Here is a 24,345-nt window from a genome sequence, read left to right as displayed (position 1 = left end):
ATGATTACGAGAATCGTTTGTTACTCTCTCTGGTCTGAAAATGTTTCTTTGTTTGTTTGTTGTGTGGTTTGGTGCGTTGTGGTGTGTAATGTCCCCAGTTACGCACCTTTGTTAGCCAACCAGCTTTAAACAACCAAAACATAAATAAAAGAACATTTTATCGAAGAACATCCAAATACTGGAGAACGACCGCTGTCCGGACTCCTGATCCCACACGAAGTGTTTGTGGGAAACATAACAAACGTCTTAACCGACCAATCAGCGAGCATTAGCAGAGTGCTAGCATTTTACGAGCGCTGTCAAGTCATCTCTAAAAAAGCTGAAGGATGTAAGAGTTTTTGGAGGCACTCACACTATACTCGCAATATTTATATATGTAAATATAGATATATTTGATGTTTTTCAGACAATGTCTAAAATAATTGCTCATTAATTAGCTTTTGAGTATCTGCTGCTCGACTCTGCTGCTCGACTCTGCTGCTCGACTGAAACCACCTTCTCTAAAGTGGGACCGACATCAGTTTCTGACTGCTGGAAATATGTCGGTGCAGTGGGTCCAATGCTAAAGCTAGCCTGGACACAGGTATACATAATCAGACTGAGGAGTGAAGATCTGGTACACCTGTTGTGTTCATCCCCAGCACTGACTGATCATTGTGGAGTTTAGTTGAGTTTGGAGGAGGTGGGTTTTTAGTCTGTGTGTTTCTAATGAAACCTTTGTGAGGACTGTCTTCTCCCTGCACTGAACCTGATTTGTTCCCAAACCACACAACATAAGTCTGGACCTGGTACGCTCTCCTGGCCACGTACGTCTTCATACAAGTGCAGCCTCACACTGCTCAGGAATCTACACAGAATCTGTGTGTTTGTGAAACATCTTTGGTTACACCTTCAGTTACTGCAGCAGGACCGTTCAACACACCACACACTTATGTGACAGATAGATTTCAAGGCACTTTGCCTAAAATGCAAACCTAAACCAAAACGAAGTGTAAACACTTGAAACAGCCTGACGGTGCAGACGTTTCCTCCCAACAATAAATCTGTGATTATCCGTTGTCTAGAGGACATGAGCGACTTTCTGTCCAACATTATTTAAATGTTAAAATCCCGCGACATTGTGTTTTGTAAGTAATTTAAAACAAACACATAAGATGCTATCCTCTGTGCTGTTGCATGCTGGGACAGCAGGCTGAGGGTCGCAGGCGCCAACAGACTCAAACTGATCACAGGGACAGTAAAGCTGTGTGGATGAAGCTGGACTCTGTCAGGCAACACCTCCCACACACTCTGTGACGTGCTGGCCAGTCACAGTGAGAGACTGAGATTACCCATAATGCACCACTGACCGACACAGGAAATCATTCCTGGTTATCGCTGCACAACTCCTCCATCTGATGCACAGCACACAGTGCAGCAGTTACACGTCCTCTACAGACGAACAACAGACACAACGTTTGACAGTTTAAAATCTCACTCATATTTATCTAACCTCTGTAATACTCTGGATATTTATCATCTTGCTATTCGTAGATATATTAGAGCTAATTCTTATATTTGGTAACTTTATTGTCTGTTCTCAGTCATCCAGGTCATTGTAGTCTAAGGAGCTTGGAAAGAAAAGCGTCTGGACTTCGTTAAGTTGCGCCTCTCACTCGAGAAGCTTCTTCAGTTCTGTTTGTTTGTAATATGTTGTATTCATTGATTTAGTTCAGTCTGTTATTGCCGTAGAGAAACTGTAACCACATCATGCAGGAATTAATAAAATATTCTAATCCGTAACTCTTAAAACTGGAAACATTTCTGCGTAGTCTGTGGGGGTCGATTTGGTTCCTCCGAAGCCTCCAGTGGTCATTAGAGGAACTGCATGTTTTCGTACTTCACCTTTAGCTTCATTTTGCAGCTCAGGAAACCTTCACTTTGCTTTACTTTTAATAACCAGCATTTCCACCAGCATGTGAGGCAGGCTGCCAGTGGCTGACGAGCCTGGAGACAGAGGTGGCATTAGCTGATCGACAAACCTCCTACAGATATTGAACCACATCATATGTGGTTCAATATCATATATATATGTATATACATATATATATGTATATGATGTTTGAAACGACTCTTCAGTACTAATATGAATCTACATAATACTTCAGCCACGTACACGTGAAACATCCTCAGTTCTTTTTTAAATATATTTGAAGTAATTTGCAAACAGGGGTGAGAGGTGTAGTAATGCTATCTCCTACTAGTATTAGCAGCTCGTAGTTAGTATTATTATACAATTTACTATTTGCTTCATTCACATGTCCTGGATGGACCCTTTATAGTGTCTTACCCAGTTCTCATGGCTGCCAAAGCTTTGTTTTGGTACTCTTCGGAAGGTTGGTAGTTTGATCCCCAGCTCTGTCGTCCTTGGGCAAACTACTGAAGCCTCCTTTGAGTGGCGCTGTCACTTGGTGTTCACTCTCTATGGTAGAGATCGCCTCCTGTTCCACAGTGGTGTTTTCGTGTAGCTTATCTGCGTAGCTATTTAATGAAAAACCTTTAGATATCTATCTTCATAGTAATCTTCACATACATCATCCCAAACACGCTCTCTGTGTACTCACTCGTTAATTTATTGTCACAGTATTCACTCACTGTGTCTTTAGGGATTCGCTAGCTTAGCTTAGCTCGAAGCAGACTCGCTAGCACCACGGCCTCTTCACCCATCCTACCTGCACTTTCCTGCTCATTGTGTCAGATGTTTAGTTACTCCTCGGCCTCCTTTAGCAGTAATGATACTTGTAATAAATGCAGCATATTTGCAGCTCTGGAGGCCGGGATTACTGAATTGGAGACTCTCTGTAGCCGGGGGAGCCAAAGGTAGTGTAGGCCCCGCTAGCTGTCCCCCAGCAGACAGAGGTCGATCATCTTGTTAATAATTTCACCTCCTCACTACGTACGACTCTGGATACTGTAGCTCCGGTGAAAACTAAGGTCTCTAATCAGAAGTACCTGACTCCGTGGTATAATTCTCAAACACGTACCCTAAAGCAGATGACTCGTAAGCTGGAGAGGAAATGGCGTGTCACAAATTTAGAGGATCATCATTTAGCCTGGAGAAATAGTTTGCTGCTTTATAAGAAAGCCCTCCGCAAAGCCAGAACATCTTACTATTCATCACTGATTGAAGAAAATAAGAACAACCCCAGGTTTCTCTTCAGCTCTGTAGCCAGGCTGACAAACAGTCAGAGCTCTGTTGAGCCAACCATCCCTTTAACGTTAACTAGTAATGACTTCATGAACTTCTTCACAAATAACATTTTTATCATTAGAGAAAAAATTACCAGTAATCATCCCACAGATGTAATATTATCTACAGCTACTCTTAGTACCATTGATGTTAAGTTAGACTCTTTTTCTCCAATTGATCTTTCTGAGTTAGCTTCAATAATTACTTGTTTAGTGAAGGTTACAAATGATCTTCTTATGGCCTCTGACAGTGGACTCATCTCTGTAGCTTCCCTTAGGCAGTATCATCAGAAGGCATAGCATACATTTTCACTGCTACGCAGATGACACCCAGCTCTATCTATCTATGAAGTAGGGCTGCCACGATTAATCGACTAGTCACGATCATGTCAAAATCGCCGACGACTAATTTAATAGTCGACGCGTCGTTTGAAGCTTTGTAAGATCACAAAAGACGCAGGAATAAGTAATAGGATTTAAGGGTGTAATAACGGACTGAAACAGAAGATGGCAGCACTGCATGTACAAGGATGCCAGCTGCCGTTAAACCCCGAAGAAGAAGAAGCAACTCCGATATCGTAGCTGTGTCCAAATTCAGGGGCCACATCCTTCGGAGGCCGCATTTGAAGGCCGATTAAGTTACAGCAACGCGACGAAGGTTGTCCAGATGCAAATGCAGCCGACAAATGCGTCCTACTTTTCCCCAGATTTGAAGGATGGGTCGGGCGTATGGCCCAACCTAACCCAGAATTCATAGCGCAGCCCAGCCAATTCCAGTTTCCAACAATGGCGGCAGCTAGTTAGTTTTAATGTTACTCTTATTATTCTTTCTGGGTCACAAAATAAACGTTTAACATATTTTCAGGCGAGAATGTAGCTGTGTAAACCTCAAATATCTGCTCAGTTTATCAAGACACCACATATTTTCAAAAGCGCTCCGACGTTTTCGGAGACGTCTGTTACCCACTTGTAACGCTAAGTTATTTAAGGACTAGTTTATGTCAATGGATGAATTTACTGACTGACGCGCAGAAGAAATAGTTCTTTATGGAGCCTAGATGGTGTGAATGATGAGACCAAAAACTGCAATGTCTTGTACCAAAAATATATTGAATAAATAGGGGAAAGGGGAAATGGAACAAAATAATTAACACAACACACAACGTAAATGTCCACAATTAAATAATAAATCAGTGCTGTGATTTTTCTGTGCAAGAGTCCTTTTGCTAAGAGTCCTTTTTTTTGGTCCTTTTCTTTTTAAAGTTCACTTTTAAGGTATTCCTCCTTAGGGTCCAGCTTCATACAAGGGGGAAATATGTCCGTAATCCAAAGACGGCTAAGTGGGGGAAAAGAAAGAATGGTCCTACCGGCTCGCCACTTCAATATGAAGAAGATCAATTCAAAGAGGGAAAAAAAACCTGACCTGTAGGTCAGAAAAATGTCCATTAGCACATCAAGTTCAATTCAGTTTACCGGTAAAAAAAATATGCTCTTCTGCAAGTCTAGGTAACAATGCAAATCATAAATCATCATCAATCAATGTAAAACAGTTAAATCATTAATCATCTTGGCTACGTAGCTTAATCTATACATTCCAGTAGCGTTCGCTACAAACAATACAAAAACAACAATAAAGAAAAACAACTGTCTAACAGACAGCATAGCCGAATTCAAGGCAACACATAACAATAATCTTTCAATCGCACTTTGTTTCAAAGTAAGCCCATTAACATGCTTAAGTAAATAAAAGTGTTCAAAAACAGCGGTTTTTGAACCGGAGTTCTGCTTGCGGTGGGAACGCTGCCGCACAAAGTCATTTTTTAATCGCGAAAACGATCGGCTGGTTACTGACAACCAAAGGTTGAAAGATATTAAGGACACTTACCGCTGAGTTTAAAGTTTAAAGATGAATTGAGGGGAGAAAACGCTTTGTTTTCCAATACCGCTCTAAATGCCATAAGCTCACAGCCACAGCAGGAGTCGAACCCGGAAGTATCCCTCCACAGCCGGTTTTCAGAGTTGCCGCGACATGGAAGGAGCCAATCAGAAGAGGGACCTCAAATCAGCTGACGTGGGTCATGTGACAGGGAGTAGTTGATATGGGTTACACACTAGCTCGATAGCGAGCCGGGGGCTAGGCTCACTAGAGCCCGTGAGAACACCGGACTCCCGGCAAATCGTTTTCAAACCCACCGCCGTCTTTCGCTACTCAGGTTACACTCAGGTTGTTTGGCTTTTTCAGTATTTTATTTTTTCCTGAGTAAATCGGTTTGGCTGAGATTAAAGTTATAGTTTTTACACAGCTGAATAAACGTCAAAAAGAAAACTGATTATCAGAAGTGTGAGATGCTGTTATATTTTAGATAGCAAGGAGTTTATTAAACTTCACCGAAACAATCTGCAAATGTCATTAAAATTTAATAAACTATCATCTTGTCTTTACTTTTAGTTAGCACAGACCTTAAACACTTAAAGCTGTCAGCTAATGATAGTTATATAAGAGCAGATGCTGCTGGTGCAATAAGCTGTACGTTTTACGTCCAATGGATGATGATCTGATTAGTCGACTAATCGCAGAAATAATCGACTATCAAAATAATCGTTTGTGGCAGCCGTAGTATGAAGCAAGATAACACACACCAATGAGTTAAACTGCAGGAATGTCTTACAGACATAAAGACCTGGATGGCCGCTAACTTTCTGCTTCTTAATTCAGATAAAACTGAGGTTATTGTACTCGGCCCTGAAAAGCTTAGAAATATGGTATCTAACCAGATTCTTACTCTGGATGGCATTACCTTGGCCTCCAGTAACGCTGTGAGGAACCTTGGAGTCATTTTTGACCAGGACATGTCCTTCAACGCACATATTAAACAAATATGTAAGACTGCTTTCTTCCATTTGTGCAACATCTCTAAAGTTAGAAATATCCTGTCTCAGAGTGACGCTGAAAAACTAGTTCATGCATTTATTACTTCCAGGCTGGACGACTGTAATTCATTATTATCAGGAAGTCCTAAAAACTCCCTGAAAAGCCTTCAGCTGGTCCACAGCAGATGGCCCCGCCCCTCCCTGAGCCTGGTTCTGCTGGAGGTTTCTTCCTGTTAAAAGGGAGTTTTTCCTTCCCACTGTCGCCAAAGTGCTGCTCATACCTTACAATATAAGCACCTTGAGTCGACTGCTGTTGTGATTGGATGCTGTATAGATGAACAGAGTTGAATTCCTTCATACAGCCCTGCTTGTTTCCATGCATACATGAGTTTTTTGAAAGAGGCTCTGTAGATGTGCACTCAGTGTGTGAGTGCTACATAAGTTACAGCCCATTTACCATGAGCTGAACTAGCAGAGAGCAGGACACAGAGACAACTAACCCTATGAACCTGAGAGTGTAGTTAGCCAATGAAATGAGCAGCTGCCCTTTCAGTAAGAAGAACCTTTCCAAAGACATGCTTGTCAGGTTAACTGCTGATTCTAAAGTGTGCGTTTGTGTGACAGTAAAGGGTCATTGGTCTGTCCGTGTTAGCCTGATAGAAGAAGTTGATGAGAGGATGTGCACCACGAGAGAGCTGCAGGGGAAAGGAAGTCTTCATGCGCTGGATGTTAAATGCAGAAGCTACTTCTGTGCCTCACAGTGCTACAAAGAGTCTGCATAGCTGTATGAGTGAAACCGTGCAACGACGTGGAACGTGTTGTTGTAAATTTGTTGTTCTATGTGAAAGTAAGAAGCTCAGATGAGTTTGTAAATCAGATAAAATAAAGAGCAACATTTGACTCTGACACACTGTAATGAAACAGCTGCTTCCTAACATGCAGCTAAACTGGAAAGTTTGAAAATTCAACTGGTTAATGGAATTTTTCAAACTGATGGCTCCAGATGTGCAAATGTGTGAAAGCTTGTTATCTGCTGCACCACAGATAAACATAGCTCTGAAACACGTTTTCATTTTGATGTGTTTTTGTGCGCTCCATCAATGTGTGCGTCTGTGCTTCATGCAGCAGAAACACATCAAAGGTGTCAGGCTTTGCTCGCTGCTCCTTCAGGCTTCACTATCAAAGATATAATTAAGCTAAAGAACACCTACAAGCACTTTATTATCTCCACATTTTCTTTTATCTTCCTGCTGCCTGGATTCCTGCAGTTTGTTGTCGAGGATGAAGAGCAGCGAGTCGGCTAGTGTTCAGCTATAATCCTGAAGTTTGGGATAATCCAGGTCCTCCGGGGCCAAGGGGAGGGAGGCAGCGAGCAGACCCAGACTCCTCTCTGGTGACAAAACTCCACAGAAGTCAGGAGGCGTTTTGGCTCATTTGAGTGTCTGTGACATTATGATGAAGAGAACCACAGGAGAGACTGAAGCACACCTCTGAAGATCTGCTGATCTGTTCTTATGTCTTTCCTTAGTCTCCATCATGTTTCAGTGTGCCAAGTGTGAGCCAACAGTTTAGGCTTCAGGCTGCTGTAAATACTTTACTCTTGGTCTCTATATGATCGTCTCATGCACAGCTGGCAGGAAGTAAAACTGCAGATGAGATGATGGTAAAAGATCAGTGGGGATCAATTTGAAATGTAAATCATGTAGCTACTCTCTCAGTGTCCAGGAAAAACACGCCGATACATTCCTGTGCATTAAAGTGGCCAGCACCACCAACAAAGGTGAATGCAGGAAAGAGTTTTGGTGCAGAGCTCGGACAGTTCGTATTCATCACACGGCCAGCTGCTCGCCCGTGCAGCACTGTCATAAATGGACTGGTTCCTATATTCACCTCTTCACACCCATACCAGCACTTGTTTCTGTGCTTAACTGCTGTCTATGTAGCACTCACACTGCGATGCATTGGAGAGTAACCTGGACTTAGTATCGTGCCCAAGCAGACTAGAGCAGTCTGGTTGAACCAGCAGCCTTCTGATTGGTAGATGACCTGGTCGTTTACTCAGAGCGAGGTTGGCTCACATTCATACGGAGCTCCCTGACCTGGCATTTCAGGTCTTTTGATTTAAGTCCGTGCACTTCCAGATGTGTAGTGAAACTTGGAAACAGCCACACCTGTGGGCGAGATTCATCCAGTCTTGATCTTGGCCTAAACCACGAGATGAAATCAGTGGCTGAGGTGAGAGATCAGGCTTATCTTAAAGCTCGGGCTACAGTAAAGATTAGGCTCAGGTTGTAGGTTTAGGTTAGGCTTCGTTAAGCTTGGTCTGGGCTTGTTTCCAGCGTGATTGAGAGCGTGCTCTCTGAACAGACTGCAGCATGTGTGGAGAGGAGCTGCTCCACATAGAAATCTGCATATTCTCCTCTTTGAGGAAATAATTAACTGTGCATATTTGACCTCTTACTCTACGTTCTCTGGGCAGTCGGGGTTAATTATGATTGTTTGATCATTACCTTTGTCTCCCAGCTGTGCAGCATTTTCTCACACATACAAAACACCCCTGCCCTCTCTCCCCCTCTCTCATTCTCCCTCCCGATGAGTTCCTGTGTTTATCAAGCCATTAGCTGTTGGTTTACTGTGTTAATAAGTGTTAATGTGCCATAATGAGAACAAAGCACCGCAGATTACTGGAAGCACTGTTGGCCCGCCTCCCGTCTCCTGTCAAGAGGCTGCGCAGTGGAGAAGGAGGAGGAAGAGGAGGAGAAAGAGCAGCATGACTCGGGTTACCACCTCAAGTCTGCTGCTCAGAAATATGAGAAGATGAAGACCTGGTCTGAGCTTCTTCTTCACTACACGTGTCTTTTAGCGTGGCAGCATGCTGCACATTCATGCTGCACGGTACACAGCGTAATAAGTGTCAACATTTCCACACTCAGATCTCTGCAGGATTACTTTCCTTAAAGCAGTAACAGTGGTACAGTGCTGACGCAGTTCTAAGGTCGTAGCAGCTTCCAGTTTGCATTCAGGAGACAGACACTATCTCTGCTTTCAAGATTAGGCTTCAAACGTTTAGCTAAAGCATATAGTTAGGGCTGCACCAGGTGACCCTGAATCCTCCCTTAGTGATGCTGCAATAGACGTAGCTGCTGGGGGACTCCCATGATGCACTGGGTGTTTGTTTTTGTTACACCACCCTGCATTTAATCATCAGTTATATTAACCTCTGGCTCTCTTCCACAGTGTGTTTTCATATTGTCTTCCTCCAACCAGCCGCCCCTCCCTGAGCTCTGCTGGAGGTTTCTTCCTGTTAAAACGAGTTTTTCTTCCCCGTTGTCACCAAAGTGCTGCTCATAGGGATCATCTGATTGTTGGGTTTTTTCTGTTTTCTTTATTTTATTGTCAGGTCTTCACCTGTATGTGCTGTGTAAATGAAAGTAAAGCCCCTCTGGTGGAAGTCTGCTGGTCCTGCTCCATCATGGGAGGGTTAGAGGTGCAAATGTGGCCAACAAAAGGTCCAGGTAGCAACAGACGTGCACCTTGGGAGAAATACACGTCGTGCTACAACTCGTACTGAAAATCCACGGACCATATCGGCCATGTCGAATTTCACAGCTTGCTTCTCATTTTCCATAAAATTCAGTCGCAGATTTAGGAATTGAATGGCTGACCATGTGATGAACCTGGGTGTGCTGCTGTGGGACATTTAAGACCCTTTAAGTTCATAAAGGTTTCAGTTGTCGGTGTGTTTGTGTTGCTGCTGGCGGCTTGCTGTTCGTGAGCAGCGGTGCAGAGACAGTGATGCATCACGGCTCGGTGAGCATCTCTGCGTGTCCACCAGCCAGCGTGATGACTTTGCTTTTCCACTAAACATTTGGGTGAAGAAGTTACCCAACGTGTCTGCTCTGGGTGGGCTTGGCTGTGCTGAGCAGTGGAGGAGGAGTAACATCTCCAGAGGAAGAGGAGGCAGTAAACTGAGAGAAGAAGAACTCCTCAGGTGTCGCTTTCCTTGGGTTGATGGGTTGATGGGTTAGAGAGGCCACGCAGTGAGTAGCTGCAGCATTTCTAAGCCTCAGCACTTCAGATGTTCCCACCACTGAATCCTGTCTGTGACGGACAGTTACACACTCTACTCTCATGTCTCTTATCTTGTATTTAGGGCAGAGAAATGGAAAAATGTCAGAAATGATCTCTGATACGTTAACTCCAAGTCACAGCTACAGATGTTTTACACATGTGTTTTTTATCGTGTCTGTCTTTACGGACAATAACCTGCTGCTGCTGAAGAGGGCCGAGCTGCCTTCCTCCTGACAGAGCTGCAGCACACGAGTCAGCTGTCGTCGCAGTTCTAGCGCTCCCATCCCAGCCATCGACTTATTGCATTCAAGTTCTCATTTGTTGCTGTTGAGCATCCAAATCTCACACATGCTCATTCTTACAGGTAAATGTAGGCAGGCCGAAATTCCCCTTCACTGCGGGTGATCTCTGAGAGATTCACCGAGCATCCCTGTGAGGTTTGTGCTCCTCAGCTGGAGGTAAGACAGCCTCTGACAGGCCGTGTGATGCATGTGTAAGCGTGTCACATTGATCTTGTGTGCGAGTGTGACTGCGTGTTCGGCTGTGATTCATACGGAGGCAGAGGAAGTGTATGTCCTCTCAGTCATCACCTGACACAGATATAGATCCCGTGTGTGCGTGAATCAGCGTTACAGAGCACACTTAGTCACGCGAGCTGCTCGGAGAGCTGCGCGCCTCGCGACACGAGCACAGGTAGTCGTGCTGAAAACGTCTCGTGGAAGATTTAATCCGTCGTAATGAGCCTCGGGCAGAAGGGGGCGTTTACACCGACCTCCCTGTGTGCCGTGCAGTCACATCTCCGTGCTGTTTAAACCCCCGAACAGGCCACTGATGAAGCTCACGGGTGAGAGTTGGGCTAGTTTGTATTTAACCACACGCTAAACAAACACCATTTCAGAAACTACAGGAAGTTCTCTTTCAGTTCAACTACCTTATCTGAAGATTGACTTTTGTTATACCCAAAGTGCGAGATGCAAGCCTGAGCCCGTCACCGGTGACAGGGTCGTCTGCACGGATATTTCCTGTGAGAGTCAGACTACTTCAAACGCTTGTTTCAGGATACTTCCTCTGCTCGTGGTTCTGGTGATGGTAGCGGGTAGATATACCTCAGCTGTTCCATCTTTATGTCTGCACAGGGCAGCCAATCAGAGTTGGTGGCTTCAAAGGGAGAGGAGTCAAAACTCTTCCTCCTCAGATGGAAAACCAGGTGCTGCAAAGCACACAAAAGGAATTTACATTTCAGGAAAGTGCTAGGTGTGACAAGGAGCAGACACAGACTTTCAAAGTAAAACAGGAAACAACACAGAGATGCGGGGTTGACAAGGGGACACAGCAGACAGGGGAGACCGAGCAACTATGCAACACAGAGACATAAACCATAAGACAGAGAACTCTAGAAATTATAAATAATATCAAAACCAAAGTTCAATAACTCTGGGTCGAGGACCCGGGTACCCTAACAGGAGGTCGTTTTAATTCCTCACTGCAGGACTGGCGTGAGCAGGGCAGATAATATTGCAAGTAGCCATCGTCCCCTACAGTCTAAACGGGTGCAATGGCACGCATCCTTGTAAAAAGCTGCAGTGATGAGGGCTGGCTGAGTGAGGAAGGTGAGCAGATGTGATGTGTGTCGCGAGGATCAACTGTTGGGCTTTCAGGAGCGCGTCGATCAAAGAAAGAGCAAATGTGCCGCAGCATCGCAGCGCCTCATCTTCAGCAGCTGAAATCCCACCTTGGGGAGACTCATCTCTCCCAGTGTGAGGATTAAGGCCAGATTTGGAGAATAATACATCGCGTACAATGTGCTTATGTAAGCTGTCAGCATGTGAGTGCAGGCTCGTTCAGGCTCCATCCACCAGGACGTGATCAAGGCGAAATCTGAGCGAACAAGTTCAACACGTTGTCATCGCTAACCAACACCAAATGTTGTAACTGAACATCAGGGTCAGGTTGCAGCAGCTGATGGTGAATCCACAGTTGTGTGTAAAGTCTTCCATCTTCCTACTGAGCTGTGCCGCAGCTGTCAAACATTAGAAAGCTCTCAAAGCTCTTCTTGCTGTTGCTAAATTTTCACCCTCCAACTGAAAACCCCCGATTTCTGCATCTTTCAGTTTAAAGCTCTGCCTTCAAACAAATACAAAAATGAGAAGAGTTGTATTAAACTGCATTAAATTAGAATCCCAGGCAAACTGTGCAGCGCTCTCTGAGCGCCCAGACACAGTAGCTGCGTCCCAAAACGTCGGCTGCATCCTTCAAAGGTCGCATTTGAAGGCCGATTACGTCACAGCGATGAAGGCTGTCCCAGTTCCTCGACTCCTTCAAATGCGTCCTTCATCTCCCCGAATTTGAAGGATGGATCGGGTGTGTCCTTCGCGGCCCACCATATCCCAGAATTCATAGCGCGGCCCAGCCAAACTCCAGTTTCCAACAATGGCGGCCGCTACTAAGTTTTAATATTACTCTCATGATTCTTTCTGGGTCACAAAATAAACTTTTAGCATATTTTCAGGCGAGAAAGTAGCTGTGTAAACATCAAATATCTGCTCGGTTTATCAAGATATCGCATATTTGCAAAAGTGCTCCGATGTTTTCGGAGACGTCTGTTACCCACCAGCTCGATAGCTAGCCGGGAGCTCGAGGATCACTGGAGCCGCCGAGAACACCGAACTCCCGGCACTTCATCGTTTTCAGACCCCCGCTGTCTGTCGCTACTCAGGTCAAACATGATATATAAGTCACTCGGATAACTTAAAAATGTTATTGTTGGGCTTTTTTCAGTGTTTGATTTGTTCCTGAGTAAATCGGTTTGGCTGAGATTTATGTCGTTAGATTAGATAAAACTTTATTAAGAATGAACCCGACGGAGTTACGGCACGGTGGGGGTCAGCCATGTCTCCGTGAAGCACAGAGTGCTGCAGTCCCTCATGTTCTGAAGACGAAGCAACTACAGAAACTGTTCAGAGAATGCAGACAGGTGTAGAGACTCCAGCAGGCCCACCATGGTTGGATTAAAGGGGACCAACTGTGTCCTTATATTTCTGTCCTGCTGTTACAATGGTGGACGCTCAGACACTCAGGTCAGAATATGTTCAGTTATGTTCGGTTTCAGACCGAGGCGGTGTTCGCACTTTTGATCCCGTCTGTACTGTGTTACAGTTTTCACCAAAAACATGTCCCCAACACACACGTCGAGCAGGAGCAACAACGACACCAAGTACGAATACAGAAGCGCATGTTGTCGATCATTACCTCGTAGTATTAGCATGTATGTATGAGCAGGCCATCCATCGTACACGAAGCATTCAAAGCTGAAACATCCATTTAGTGAGTAATGACTAAAATGATCTATTGACTGATCACAAATAAAAACATCAATCCATCAGTTTTCTGACCAGGTCGTCAGGGTCATGGGGGTGGAGCCTGTCACAGCTGTCTGATCCATCTCAGCACTCACACTCATACCTGCGGTCAGTCTGGATTTGCCCACGAGTTTAACCCTGTGTGGGCGGTGGGAGGAGCCTGGAGTGAATAACAAACAAACTTCCTGGCGTTCAGGTTCAACTCACATGATTGGATCTGCGTTGGAATGAATGGACACGTCTATATATGTGTCCACTGGTCTGTCTGTGTGTCCACTGGTCTGTCTGTGTGTCCACTGGTCTGTCTGTGTGTCCACTCGTCTGTCTGTGTGTCCCCTGGTCTGTCTGTGTGTCCACTCGTCTGTCTGTGTGTCCCCTGGTCTGTCTGTGTGTCCACTCGTCTGTCTGTGTGTCCCCTGGTCTGTCTGTGTGTCCCCTGGTCTGTCTGTGTGTCCACTCGTCTGTCTGTGTGTCCCCTGGTCTGTCTGTGTGTCCTCTGGTCTGTCTGTGTGTCCCCTGGTCTGTCTGTGTGTCCACTCGTCTGTCTGTGTGTCCCCTGGTCTGTCTCTGTGTCCACTGGTCTGTCTGTGTGTCCACTCGTCTGTCTGTGTGTCCCCTGGTCTGTCTGTGTGTCCACTCGTCTGTCTGTGTGTCCCCTGGTCTGTCTGTGTGTCCACTCGTCTGTCTGTGTGTCCCCTGGTCTGTCTGTGTGTCCCCTGGTCTGTCTGTGTGTCCACTCGTCTGTCTGTGTGTCCCCTGGTCTGTCTGTGTGTCCTCTGGTCTGTCTGTGTGTCCCCTGGTCTGTCTGTGTGTCCACTCGTCTGTCTGTGTGTCCACTGGTCTGTCTGTGTGTCCACTCGTCTGTCTGTGTGTCCTCTGGTCTGTCTGTGTGTCCACTGGTCTGTCTGTGTGTCCACTCGTCTGTCTGTGTGTCCCCTGGTCTGTCTGTGTGTCCCCTGGTCTGTCTGTGTGTCCACTGGTCTGTATGTCCACTGGTCTGTCTGTGTGTCCACTGGTCTGTCTGTGTGTCCACTCGTCTGTCTGTGTGTCCTCTGGTCTGTCTGTGTGTCCACTGGTCTGTATGTCCACTGGTCTGTCTGTGTGTCCCCTGGTCTGTCTGTGTGTCCACTCGTCTGTCTGTGTGTCCTCTGGTCTGTCTGTGTGTCCACTCGTCTGTCTGTGTGTCCTCTGGTCTGTCTGTGTGTCCTCTGGTCTGTCTGTGTGTCCACTGGTCTGTATGTCCACTGGTCTGTCTGTGTGTCCACTGGTCTGTCTGTGTGTCCTCTGGTCTGTCTGTGTGTCCTCTGGTCTGTCTGTGTGTCCACTCGTCTGTCTGTGTGTCCTCTGGTCTGTCTGTGTGTCCCCTGGTCTGTCTGTGTGTCCACTGGTCTGTATGTCCACTGGTCTGTCTGTGTGTCCACTGGTCTGTCTGTGTGTCCACTCGTCTGTCTGTGTGTCCTCTGGTCTGTCTGTGTGTCCACTGGTCTGTATGTCCACTGGTCTGTCTGTGTGTCCACTCGTCTGTCTGTGTGTCCCCTGGTCTGTCTGTGTGTCCACTCGTCTGTCTGTGTGTCCACTTGTCTGTCTGTGTGTCCACTCGTCTGTCTGTGTGTCCTCTGGTCTGTCTGTGTGTCCACTCGTCTGTCTGTGTGTCCTCTGGTCTGTCTGTGTGTCCTCTGGTCTGTCTGTGTGTCCACTCGTCTGTCTGTGTGTCCTCTGGTCTGTCTGTGTGTCCACTCGTCTGTCTGTGTGTCCTCTGGTCTGTCTGTGTGTCCTCTGGTCTGTCTGTGTGTCCACTCGTCTGTCTGTGTGTCCTCTGGTCTGTCTGTGTGTCCCCTGGTCTGTCTGTGTGTCCACTGGTCTGTATGTCCACTGGTCTGTCTGTGTGTCCACTGGTCTGTCTGTGTGTCCACTCGTCTGTCTGTGTGTCCTCTGGTCTGTCTGTGTGTCCACTGGTCTGTATGTCCACTGGTCTGTCTGTGTGTCCACTCGTCTGTCTGTGTGTCCCCTGGTCTGTCTGTGTGTCCACTCGTCTGTCTGTGTGTCCACTTGTCTGTCTGTGTGTCCACTCGTCTGTCTGTGTGTCCTCTGGTCTGTCTGTGTGTCCACTCGTCTGTCTGTGTGTCCCCTGGTCTGTCTGTGTGTCCTCTGGTCTGTCTGTGTGTCCACTCGTCTGTCTGTGTGTCCTCTGGTCTGTCTGTGTGTCCACTCGTCTGTCTGTGTGTCCTCTGGTCTGTCTGTGTGTCCTCTGGTCTGTCTGTGTGTCCACTCGTCTGTCTGTGTGTCCTCTGGTCTGTCTGTGTGTCCCCTGGTCTGTCTGTGTGTCCACTGGTCTGTATGTCCACTGGTCTGTCTGTATGTCCACTGGTCTGTCTGTGTGTCCACTCGTCTGTCTGTGTGTCCCCTGGTCTGTCTGTGTGTCCACTCGTCTGTCTGTGTGTCCACTTGTCTGTCTGTGTGTCCACTCGTCTGTCTGTGTGTCCTCTGGTCTGTCTGTGTGTCCACTCGTCTGTCTGTGTGTCCCCTGGTCTGTCTGTGTGTCCTCTGGTCTGTCTGTGTGTCCACTCGTCTGTCTGTGTGTCCTCTGGTCTGTCTGTGTGTCCACTCGTCTGTCTGTGTGTCCTCTGGTCTGTCTGTGTGTCCTCTGGTCTGTCTGTGTGTCCACTCGTCTGTCTGTGTGTCCTCTGGTCTGTCTGTGTGTCCACTCGTCTGTCTGTGTGTCCACTGGTCTGTCTGTGTGTCCTCTGGTCTGTCTGTGTGTCCACTCGTCTGTCTGTGTGTCCTCTGGTCTGTCTGTGTGTCCTCTGGTCTGTCTGTGTGTCCACTCGTCTGTCTGTGTGTCCCCTGCTTTGCTCCCTGACATGATAACATGTGAAAATGAACATTTTCTCCCTGCCTGCTCCTCCTCCATTTGTGCTGTCGGTATCTCGCCCGTCTCTCTCTCTGTCAGAGAAGATGAATGCTCGTCACTCCTCCCCCTCCTTCCCTCTCCCTGAGCGGCGATGTGAGTTGGATGGATGTGTGGCTGTGCCTGGTGGTGCTGCGGCACAGGAGCAGCAGGCGGACTGATTATTACAGCGCAGCACGCTGATGATGTGAGATGCGTGTGGGGTGGATATCAGGGCCAGCAGGCAGAGCATCCCCACGCTGAGTGGGATGTTTCCAAAAGGAAACCAGAGAAAACAGCCTGTTCTTCCTCATGCCAGATTATTGGTGGAGCTCGGAGTGTGATGTCAGATGGGATGTTAGTTTACATCACAGGAAGCGAAGGCCCCGCTCAAAGGAGACCAGGGAAGAGCTCTTATCTTCACATTCAGCCCAGTAGCTGCAACTTTACTCAGTTTGTTTGGAAGAAGGTACAGTCTCATCCTACAGGACAGCTACAGCCTCTTCAGATAAGAAACCCCCCTCTCTACTAGGACCTCTAAAACATGTGAGAAAGAGCCTTGTTAAGGACCTCCTTTCCACCAGGTCATCCTCACAGTGTCTCAAACATTGTCAGAGACTCCTCGGTGCTCTTGGCTTTGTCCTTTGGGTGTGCCCTCTTGGTAAGCTTCCTCTGGGGCTCTGGAACCTTCTCTATTCTCCTCTCACTCTTTTTCTTTTCCTTTGAAATCTCCCCAGCAAGCCTCTCAAACGCAAGATCGTAATTTCTTTCCAGGAAATGTCACAAAGTCGTTAACGTTTGCCAGAAACATCTAAATGTTCTGATAGGTATTCAGTATTTCCAGTACTGAATACCTATCAGCCTGAGGCTGCATGTTTAACAAAAGCTGGAAATGTCTGAAGGACTGCTAGAACCCTCATGAGAACACTTTCTGCTGTAGGACGTTAAGAGCGGCGGCCCAACGAGCTTTTAAACTCTCAAAGAACTTTTTACTCAAGGACTCCCCGATAACGCTGACCTCTCTCAGCTCCCAGGAAGCTCTGGAGGTGGCCATGAAATATTTTCAAGAACCTCCAAAAAACTGCTTTTTAATTCAATTCAGTTTTATTTATACAGCACCAAATGAGCCCTAATGAGCAGCACTTTGGCGACAGTGTGAAGGAAAAACTCCCTTTAACAGGAAGAAACCTGGCTCAGGGAGGGGCGGGGCCATCTGCCTCCTGTTGGGGGTGACGGAGGAAGACGGGACAAAGACACGCTGTGGAAGAGAGCCAGTCATTAATAATAGCTTTTTCTGGACGTTTGGCGTTTCCCAAAGAACCGCGTTGTCTTTCCAGTGACTCGTGGACCCGACTCGCACCTGAGCAGTCGCAGCGCCCTGGTGGTCGTTAGGGCACATGGTGACTTTCTACATATTAAACTGTGATGGCTCAGGCAGCCAATAACATGTGGTCGCACAACAGTGAATTATGTTTCGCTTCCACTCTCCCGTCTGCTTGTATATGCAGAAACAGCCTCGTGCTGCCAGCCAATTGGAAGTCTGGTGTTATTTTTAACCGTCCCACGCACCTTTCTTTGAGAAATCCTCCACTTGCATAACAGATGGGGGTGAAGCCTGAGATGAGAGAGGGAAAAAAGTCGACTTTCAGAGTGAACCTGTGCCCAGAGACACATTTAGATGTGGGACAGGAAGTGTTTTATCTAGCTGCATGTCTATTTCCTCCATTTCTCCTGATATAAATAAATGAAAACTGGATGAAATAGCTGCGGAGCCTCACGTCACGCTGCGTGTAGACCCAAGGAGTCAGACCAGGTCCCAGATCGTTCAGCTGCGAGTGCATGTGGTTCAGAGTCTGCGGTTAGCTTGCTGAACCAGGGCAGCAGACTGTGTGGTTATTTCACTGTCTGTAGGAAGAACAGGACAGCTGAATGTCTGTGGTTAGCTCCACGACTGTAGAGGAGCGCTGTAGCAACAGCAGCACAGCCTGTGTGCACTGTCGTAACGATGTTGGTGGTTAGCATCCATGAACTAAGTATTTGTCATATAATAACACGAACAGTGTGAAGACTGATCGGGTCCTTACATATCCATATAAACCAGGTCAGAGGTCACAGCTAAACTGTGCACAAGCTGTCATCTACACACATAATTAACATGCACAACATCTGCTGTATGAACTGACACATGCATGCACACACTCACACAGAGCTACACACAACACGAGGCTGCAGAGAGCAGCTCTGCTCTGCTGGAGGATGACTCACTGTGTGTCACACACACACACACACACACACACACACACACACACACACACACACACACACACACACACAGCGGGTAAATCAGGGCGAGCTCCTGCTGCCCTCAAAGACTTGCTGCTCTACTGTACAGGCCTGAGGCTGACTGTGTGCGAGCTTGCTTTACTCGTGTTGTGGGGACTTGAAGCGGTTTACAGCAGTCCAATCCTGGAATCGGATGACGTCAGCAAACGATACCAGGGGCTGGTTTTTCTCTGTGGTGCCAAATGTTCAAAGCTGTGCGATGAAGAGCTAAATGAGAATAATACAGTGTTTTGACTTTGGCCTTGACCTTGACCAAGCAGACTTGGTAATGTCCCGCGTTACTCTACATGCGCAAACATGATGTTGACAATAGTGGCGTCTTTAATGCACAAAAATCTGAACTGACCTCAAAAATTCTGCATGAAGAAGAAGAAGAGCGTGGAGTGCTGTGCAGTCTGACGAGGGCTGATTTTATCCGCTCAGAAATGTAGGCTTGTTAGGAAGCTCCACAGTAAGTCTGCAGGCAATGAATGGAAGTCAATGTACTGTTCTCCTACTGTGTGTGTGTGTGTGTGTGTGTGTGTGTGTGTGTGTGTGTGTGTGTGTGTGTGTGTGTGCGCAGCCTTCAACTTTCCCCTGTATGGATAGAAAGATTAGAGTGTTAAAGGGGAGGACACAGATCCCTGATTCTCCCTGCAGGGGGCCTGCGTGGTTTAACAGTCCCACAGCTGACCCACAGCTGACCCACAGTCCTGCAGTAATGGCAATAACATGCATAATGTAGATGCTCTCATACGCAGCTAACACGTGTCTGAACATAGAGATCACTGTGACATGTGCACTGGCTGTAAGCTTTGTATTGGTACTCGACCGTCCACAGTAATGTGAGGCTGGGACTGGGCGATGTATCGAGTTTTTAAATATATCGATATATTTTTATACGAGATGTGACAATATTGTTTATATCGATATAGTCTATGTTACGTTATAACTATACTTGTGGAGCTGCAAGTTTGCTTCTCTTTTGTCCACTTTTGTGTCTACGCTGCGTTACTCCACCTCGCCTCTCCTTCAATGAACACAACCATTAGCGGTTTTTGATACGGGCGACACTGGGCGGTTGCCCGGGGCGGCATCGTGGTGTGGGCGGCATCACGGGCATCGACAAATAATAAATAAATAAATAAAAATTGCTCGTACTCATGCTGCCGGACGTCATGCCAGCGCATACTGGGAATGGTACAGGCACCGATCGGTTTCCTATCGCCCATTTACTGGGAGTACTCCGTTTGCGAGGTGCGCCTGCTGCTGGCGGCACAGGGAGGAGAGGGCGTGGATACTCGTGTCCGTAATGTCCTTCCACCTGTCAAGTTACCAACACTGACAAAAATAGAAACTCATCAGTGTCCAATAGATTTCACAGGTAGGACAATAAGAAAGACAAAGAAAGGAGAGGAAGAGCGAGGAGAAGGAAACCAGAGAAGCCGACAGTAGCAGCATGTGTTTCTTCATCCATCAGCATCAGAGGAACAGCTGGGTCTCAGCAATGACCAGAGGGCCTGATGCTCATTTCCACCTGTTCGAGTCTCCGCGGGCAAAACACCCAACCACAAAAGACTGATCCGTGTCTCGTAGCTCTTTATGGAGATAAAATAGTGACTCTATAGTTCTACAAAGGAACACTGCAGTAGAAACAGATCCAGACCTCCAGGCAGTACCTGCAGCTTGTACTAGTAATCATGCTCCACATTGTCTTTTTCCTATGTGGTTACAGCAGACCTACACATGCAGTTGTGCTAAAAGATCGTAAGAGGGTGGCTGTCAGTTCAATGTGTAGACCAAGGTTTTTCAGATTAACAGTATAATGCAGGGAAAGATCGACACACGGAGGCCGTGGAGCGAAAACACCTGTACAGGTTCACAAAGTCCATGCAAGGACGTGCACTGATGCAAACGAACAAAGCTGAACGAGTCATGGTAAATGGACTGGTTCTTATGTAGCGCTACTCTTCTGAGCACTCAAAGCGCTTTACACAACTTGTGCATTCACCCATTCGAAGTGCTGTCTAAGGAACATTCACACACATTCACACTCCAACGGATGCATCGGAGAGCAATTTGGGGTTAGTATCTTGCCCAAGGATATTTGGCATGCAGACTGGGGGAAGCCAGGAATCGAACCACCAACCTTCCGATCAGTAGATGACCTGCTCTACCACCTGAGCTGCAGCCACCCCATGAGTGTGTGAGTGTGTGTGTGCCAAGTGTAGTGTCATGACAACCAAATATGTAACTTGATCACAGGAAGCTTTGCTGAGATGTATTTATATGATGTGCAGAACAGACGCAGCTAAAACAGGGCAATGCACACAGGCTGCTTATTGCCAATTAAAACTGGAAATACCCACAGTGTGCGCGTTCACGCGTGTCAGCGGAGTAAATGTAGGCACGAGTGTTGTTTGGTCTTAGGGGCAACCCAAATTAAAAATGGTGTTTCAGGGAGCAGGGCCACACAGCAGCTGAGCTCGTCGGGGCTCCGACAGTTTTCATTATTTTTGCTGTTTTGTTGTTTTTGGCTTTAAACCGACTGCTTTGTCCAGGCTCACCGACCAGTCACAGCTCTACTCTAAGCCACATTCAGACACAGAGACCAGTGCTCTGACTGAGTAGGCTGCATTATCAGTTTAACTTATATTACAGTTGGACCTTCTTTGTTCTGCTGACTGTAGGTTGGTCCAAGAGTGTCAGCGTAGGTATGCTTTATAGCACAGGCCTCTAGAACATCACTCTGTAAAACAGACTCTTACTGTTTTACTAAAGACGTTGGCCAGTAATCACTGAGGACAGAACATTGTGCCTGATGCCTGTTTTTGGAGCCGTAGGTGAAGATTGGTGAGGGTAAAGAAGCTGGACGCGCTCCCTCCAGTCTCATGTGAAAGAGACAAGGACGGCCTTTTATCAGCTGAGGAGCGCAGCTAAAACCACAACAACGTTTTATCCCCGGACACTGCAGAGGTTCCTGTCCATGCATGTGTGTCTCCACACACTGATTATTGTAACGCTCTTCTTTCTGCTTTACCAAAGAAAGTTCTAGAGCTTTACAGATGGTACTGAATGCAGCTGCACTGGATGGAAACTCTTCACTGGTTTCCTTGTGAGGTTAGACATGAAGGTCCTGTTGCTCAGCTACAAGGCTTTAAATGGTTTCATATCTCTCTTTTGCACCTCTATGTTCCTTCCCGTGCTCTCCGATCTCAGGACACTGGCCTTGTAAAGGTTCCTAAAGCCAGAAGAAAAACTGTTGGGAGCTGTTTCCTCTTCTTTGCCTGCCTGGCCTGCAGCAGGCCTGCTGTGTGGAGCTTTTCAAAGCCAATTCTGTTTTTCCTGGTTCTTATGGTTGTTTGAACTGGGTTGTTTTTGTTGATCTTTTTTATCTTCAAACAGCACGGTGTTTGAAAGAGCTTTATAAATACAGTCGTTATTATTATTAAACATTAATGACCTTTGTCTTGTTTTCTAGACACATTTGTGATGAGCTGTAGTTGTACCTGCTGAGCCCACTGACAGACAGCTCTATCTGTAAACTCTATACTTCAGACCTGTGGTGTACAGATGAGTAGGAACATAAAACTTTGTTGTCACTGAGCCGGCTGCAGTCAGACTTTATTCATGGAAATAAACGTACTTACACCTGTTGTGTTGTGTCTGTGTGTGTGCACCTGTGATGCTGTTGTGGTCCTGTAGGTGTCCTGCATCATGCTGCTGTCTTTTCAGACGAAGCCTGACTGCAGTGCATGCTGGGACAGAATGGGTCCATCGGGGTTTGCAGTGTTTTGTGTCTGTGTTTGATGACATCAGCAGGAAAACATTCGCAGAGGCTGGATAATGGGAAGAAAATGAAAATCTAAAAATAGAATAGAGAGGACAACCAGATTATCCACACCTCCTCGCCCCCTCACTGTACTGATCGCTGCGTTCACCTTCACCTCGCTCTGCTGCCCTTTCCTCTCGCTGCTTCTCCTCGTTCATCATTTCTTCCTCTTTGTTTATCGTTGTCTTCTTCCCTCCTTTCTTTGCCCCGTCAGTGCTTTAGCTTTCTCCTCTCCCTGTTTCCTCTCACGTCTTTCTGGGCTGCAACTGTTATTTTTCACCTTTAGTTTCTGTCCCTGCTGAGCCAACGATATTGAAGGCTGAAGGTTCAGGCTTGTTTTAATGGCACATGTTTCACGCAGTGGGAGTGCATTTTGCACTGGAGCTCAGTTAGAGATGTTCAAGCCCTCTTTGATGACTCTCAGTGTTTTCATACTGTGCACATCCACCCACAAGTCAGAGTACTGTATCTCACAGATGCAGCAGGTCAGGCAAAAATAGAAGTGAAGTGTAAAAATAAAAAACATCAAGTGCTACTTACAAGATGCCTCCCAGCTGCTGACACAGAAACTCTGCATATCTGCAGCACACTCCTCGATAACAGTGCACCACAATTGTACCTGCAAGGCTTGCAACTGGCTCCACACTGGGGCGGTGGTCCAGTCTGCAGGCTGCACCACTCAATTAAAAATCCATTTCCTTCTGACCTTTTTCTCTGACGCTCATTTATAATTTCACAACTTTAATTAGCCGAGCAGCACGTCGTCACCCGAGGTCTGACCTGGACTCCACGTGGCTGCTGTCTCACACTTCTGAAACCTACACAGGGACTACTGGGAATATGAAAACTCTAATGGGGAACAACTTCAGCGATACAGCCATCCAACCAGCTGAGCTCATAACATGTAACATGTAATAATAACATGTAATCTTTGGTGAGCCTCCCACTTCTTTCAGTCTCTGTGAAAGCTGGAGTCTAATCCTTGATTAGTGTTTATTCTACGAAACACACCTGAAGACAGGTTGGTATACACGTACAGGACAATGTAGGCTTTTTATTGTGTTCACCCAGCACAACAAAGTCCTCTCGTACACGGGTGAGGAGGCGATACGGCATCATCAAATCTCTAAATTCATTCGTTACTTGAATTCTGAAGGGTCTGAGTGGAAACTCATATGCTGCTTTATTTAAAAGGAATAATAAGTTATTGATTATATATATTTAGTGATTTAGTTTGGAACCCAATATAGCCAATTACACTTTTTAAACTTTATATTTAAGCTTGTATCAGACATTTATGCAATATAATGAAATAAATGGAGAATAAACACAAAGAATGTTAAATGCTTAAACTCAAAGAGAATTTGAATAGTTTTAGCACAGCTTCTCTCCTGTGAAATGCAACTTTTTAAATTTTGATTCACGATTAAATATCATTCACTTTTATTCTATATTAATCACATTTCATTTTGCATGAAACAGACTCGAGACAAAGGTAAAATATACACACGTAACATGTTTATTGAACATCTTGAACATTCATGTTAACAAAACTCTGTAAACATGTCTCCTCTCTCGGTCACTCTGGAGGCTTCAAGTCCTTGAAACGAGGAACCAAAGCTGTGTAAAGGTTCTCAGCGATATTAACAGGTCTGCAGTTTGTTGCAATCCACTTGGTGTCAGTCAATATGTCCGAGGTCGACTTACTGCGTCCCCGATGCTCCGTGACTGGTTTGTCGCAAGCTGGGTGATGCGTTAGCCAAAGTGCTAGCAGC

At 46.3% G+C, this 24,345-nt stretch overlaps 1 protein-coding gene and 1 long non-coding RNA gene across 2 annotated transcripts in view; one reads left to right on the top strand and one right to left on the bottom strand.

Moving 5' to 3' along the window:
* The window catches only part of LOC308389121 (MAM domain-containing glycosylphosphatidylinositol anchor protein 2-like), a 139,928-nt gene that overhangs the window by 12,951 nt on the left and 102,632 nt on the right, over positions 1 to 24,345 (top strand). The window lies entirely within an intron of this gene.
* Positions 4,320 to 5,251, bottom strand: LOC308389682. The gene is made up of 2 exons (XR_013970311.1): positions 5,114 to 5,251; positions 4,320 to 4,651 (listed from the first exon to the last, which is right to left on the bottom strand). It is a non-coding gene; the product is annotated as an uncharacterized lncRNA (long non-coding RNA).

The sequence above is a fragment of the Rhamphochromis sp. 'chilingali' genome (assembly GCF_963969265.1).
Source record: "Rhamphochromis sp. 'chilingali' genome assembly, chromosome: 21".
NCBI lineage: Eukaryota > Metazoa > Chordata > Actinopteri > Cichliformes > Cichlidae > Rhamphochromis > Rhamphochromis sp. 'chilingali'.
The sequence above is the reverse complement of the archived record's forward strand: the minus strand, read 5'-3'. Positions and strand labels throughout refer to the sequence as shown.